This window comes from Corvus brachyrhynchos, unplaced genomic scaffold (assembly GCF_000691975.1).
Source record: "Corvus brachyrhynchos isolate BGI_N302 unplaced genomic scaffold, ASM69197v1 scaffold46, whole genome shotgun sequence".
Lineage (NCBI taxonomy): Eukaryota > Metazoa > Chordata > Aves > Passeriformes > Corvidae > Corvus > Corvus brachyrhynchos.
Genome location: NW_008238838.1, coordinates 6,636,822 through 6,641,396, shown reverse-complemented (window position 1 = coordinate 6,641,396; position 4,575 = coordinate 6,636,822).

The following is a 4,575-nucleotide window of genomic DNA, read 5'->3' as shown; positions in this document are numbered from 1 at the left end:
TGCCAGGGCGGGAAGCTGCGAGCAGGGCGGTGAATGGAGGATGCACCCCTGGGATGCTCCAGGGGTGGATGCGCCCCTGGGGAAAATCGCGAGGAAAAGGTTCAAAACAACCGAGGGGTCGGCACCTGCTTCCTGTTCCATCCAAACCCACACTTTGCCGGGCCTTGATAAATAAGCAGGAGATAGGCATTTCTCAGACTTGCTGAGCCAAAGGGCCCTGTGTTCTCCTCACAGCCCGGATTCTGCCTTTCTCTTAATAAAACGATGCTGAAATGGAGACGTTCCAGCAAGGGGCCCCCGGGGGCTGCGCAGGACCGGGTATATCTGTGCAGACCCGACGCTGTCCACAGCTCAGCCACTGGACCCGCGGATGAGATTGGCTCAGGCACCTGGGCAACTTGGCTCGACCTGACGAGCCAGCAGGGCTGAGCTCTCTTGGGGGAAACTGGTGAAAAACTGTCCTCCTGCATCATCAGGGACGTGTCGGTTGCAACTGACAGCCTAGGTTTGTCCCCCACTGGGCACTGAAGCTCCTGCAATACTGATGGCATTGGCATTTCCAGCGGAGCTGCGGCACTGCAGGAGGAAGGAGATAGTAGGGTCAGACGGTGCCTCTGCCGTACCCTGGTTGCCAATTCTCCCGCGAAAATGCCCTTTCCCAGCTGGGTGGGCATCTCCCACACTTGTTTTCCTGGGCAGTCACAGACCATCCCTTGCCTTTTGTTTTGGAAGAGCTGTGGGAATCTCAGTGTAGGCTGTTCTGGGATTGCCCCAGCTCCCTGGTTCTCACAGGTACTCCAGATGAGGAATTCGGGAGGCAAGAAGGAGGAGGTAGCAGTGTAGATAAGGTAAAACTGAGGAAGCCACTGTTAGCCAATTTCCCTGATGTGCAAAGGAAAAACAAGACAACCAGTAATGTTTAAATGCATCAAAGTAAGAAATTCCACTCATTTTGGGATCCTGCTAGGCTATTAATAGTGAGAGATAGGGACGTAGTGCTGGGCACTGTGATTTACACTCTGGAACCCCCATGTGCTGCTGAGGGAGTGGTGCTTTACCTGAACTTCGTTGCTCGGGGAAGAGTCCCCAGGATTTTCCTACCTTAAAAAAAACTATTAACCATAAAAATTCTGAATGTCCCAGTTACAAAGATAAACTCAGACCCATATTTTTAGCTCCAGGTTTGTCCAGGCTGTGTTTAATGCTTAGCGGCCTGATTAATGCTGTGATAACTAACTAGGGTGTAGAACAATTTGTTTGCAGCATTAAGTGCAGTCACAGCACTGTTACGTCCCAGATAATTTACCATTGTACACCTTCAGACAGAGCAAGCTGCAGACATGCCCTCTCCTTCCATGTCCTGAGAGCCTTCCATACAGCCTCAACTTAGCAAAAGGAAGCAATAAGTGCTTTAAAAATAAAACCCTCAGAGTGGACTGTCTTCTGTCACTGTGCCCTCTAGGGCTGTCCCCACACCCTGCAGCATGTCCAACCTCTCAAGCATTGCCACAGTCCTCCATGGATTGAATTCCAAGAGAAACAAGAGGCAGAAGACTTTTCTGCAAGACTTTTTCAGACACGAGGCTTTTACATCAAGGCAGTCATCGTGTGCACAATCCTTGCTGCAAACCTGCTTTGGGGATGGGGACTTTTCCAAGGTGGTAGCATGCAGCCACAACAGCACTGGAGCCCCCTGTCCCTCTCCTGGCCAGTAAGCCTCCAGCACAGGTCTCCTTCAAAAGTAAAAGGTAAAAGGAAAAGACAGCCATACAAGAAAAAACAGCCAAGTCTCAGCTCTCAGCAAGGCAATTCTTGCCTGACCTTGGATGGTGCTCAGCCTGTGATGCATAGTTGCCGTCCCACTCAGTATCAGCCATATCTCCTTCATTAACAGCAATGGGCTCCAAATACCTTCATGTACTTATTATTACCTGGCTTTAATGGTAATGAAATGGTAGAAGAATATTGCAAACACCTGAAGGGTGTCTAATGGAAGAGAGGACTTGAAAGGAAAGCGCTCCCATCCCTTCTCTGGGGGATTTAAAAGCATTGGGCTCCTTCACTGGGGTGAGGACGGGCTTGGTACCTGCAATGGGCAATTTTTGGCTTCTCCAAGGGCCATGCAGTTTGCGCCCACGGGACAAAGCTACCAGCATCCCCAAATTAAATTAAATTAGCCAAGGGCACCACACTGAGCAGCTGTTCATGGCATTTGGTCTGTGCTTCGGTCTTGGAGCTGCACAAGGCGAGTGCCAGAGGAGAGATCCTGTATGTCCCCCAGGACCTTTGCAGTGATCCAGGGATCCCTGAGGACCACTGTCCCTGGGTACAGGGCCCCATGGGAGTGGGGGCTGCTGTGAGCCTGGTCATGCCCATGCCGGCAGTCCTGCCTGCCTGCAGTGTTTATTTCATGTCTCGCAGCGTTAAATCATAGCAGACATGCAATTCGGGGAGCATGAGGCTCCGTAATGGGCGGCCTCAGGCGTGTGATGGGGCCGGGGCCATCAGGCAGCTGTGCTGCCAGGGCTCCTTGCTGATGCTTTATTGCTTCTGACGCTCCAAACGCGCTCTGAAAGGCGAACCCTGGCAGCCTGGAGGAGTAGCTGCTTCCGTCTCCTGCCCGCTCCGAACCGGCAAGCAACACAATTGAGGCCTCCCTCCCTGTTCCCGCTGTGGTCCCCAGCCTGGCTACAACACCCCATCCTGCACAGGGCCCAGCCATGCTCCTGCCACAGCCTGACAGCCCCCAGCACATTCCATGGCACGGGGTGGGAGCTGCTGAAGGAATACAGTGCATAATGCTGCACACCCAGGACTTGGGATGAGGTCAGGTTGGGGTGAGGAGGGAATGCAGGGCGTCACTTGTGCCATCACATGCTGGGGATCTTGTGCTTGTGCCCCTGTGCTCCCCCCAGCCTCTGAGATCGCTGCAGCTCTGGGCTAAATACCTGCTTGCCCAGCCAGGGAACCTGCTTGCAGCGTGGCTGCTCCAGGAGAGAGGCCTGAGTGCCCATCCCAGTGCAGAGATGCTGCCATGCCTGGCTGCAGCGGAGCCTGGACAGGACGTGGGTCTGAGCTGTGGGAAGCCCCAGGCACTGAGCACTTCGATTCCCAGAAAAGCAATTACCGTGCAGCAGATTACAGGGCTAATAAAATCCCATTATGCTATTTCGGAAAGTAAATCTGATCTGGGCGCTGCCGATTGATATCAGCCATCCCACAAAATGTCCTGCAAGAGCCCCCTGCGTGCGCGCGTAACATGAGGCTACAGTAGATCATGCTAATTAGATATCCAATAACAGGAGGGCTGATAGGAACTACATTAAAATCTCTTTAAGTTGAAGATGTAAAACCCAAGGGAGAAAATTCAGTTAATGATGCTGCAGCAGAGGCTCCACTGGAGCAGTCCACGTCCCCTTGGCCTCATCCTGCCGGCTGCAGACGCAGGAGGCTGGAGGAGAGGGGGCAGAGTGGGGCACAGTCCCCAGCACCATGGCGGCGCTGCCCGTGATTTTCATTACCCAGATTCAATAAGGGGAGAGTGCTGTGAGCTGCTGGCGCTCCTTGGGAGGTGACTTGCCAGCCACTAACGGAGCTGAGAAATCAAATTAGCCCCAGCTCTGCTCTTGCTCTCTCCCTGACACCGCTGTTGGCAGCCAAGGGGGAGTTCATCAGGGCCCCGCACTAATTCTTATCTCGTTTAAGTGACTCCATGCCGGCATCTGATGCAATTTGCTCTACGCCACTGCTGCAGGCTTTGGTCCCTGCCCGCTGCTTCCCCAGGATTTCCAGCAGCTGGCAGCTTTGTGGGAGCACGGGCACCTGCAACACACACAAGGACAGTGTAGACATAGAGGAATACAGAAGATTATAGAGGCTGAGGGTCGAGGGAAGGCTCCCCTGCCGGGTAGAGGGACATTGCCCAGCCCAAGGCTATGATGCTGTCACATGGAGGGATGAATGGGCAGCCTGAGCAGGGAACCCATGCATGGGTGGACACCGAGGGCCTTTTGACTCTCAGTAATACCTGACCAGGCTTTGCTTCTAGTCTTGTTTGCCCCAAGGTGTTAAATATTTTGGGAAACTGATACCAGTAGGAAGCACTTTGTTTGCTGAAATTTACAGCAAATGCAAATTGCTGCGGTGAAAATGGACCCCGGTGTAGGTGCAGGTCTGAGGGTTTGGGGGAAAGCTGCTGCCCCAGGCTGCACGTGCGGCCCCCACCTGCGACTGTCAGAGCCACTGTCAGTGGGACAGACCCACCTGCTGCAGGGTGTGAAGGGCAGCCCGGTACCTCCAGAGCTCCCCTCTCCCCTGCTGATGGAAACCCACCCTGTGTCAGTACCACATCCCTGGACAGGCTCCCCCCCCCTGCCTCTCAGAGGATTTACCCCGTCTTTCCAACTGCTGAGGATCTCCTGGCACAGCCCTGGCACCTGCAGCACCCTCTCCCCCCATCGTGCCCCCCACTGCCCATGGGCGTGATGTACAACCCCAAAATCTGCTTTGCCACAACCAGGCGCCTGGGCAGAGGACGGGGAAGCTCTTTGAAAGCTGGGCGGGGGTGGGGGGATA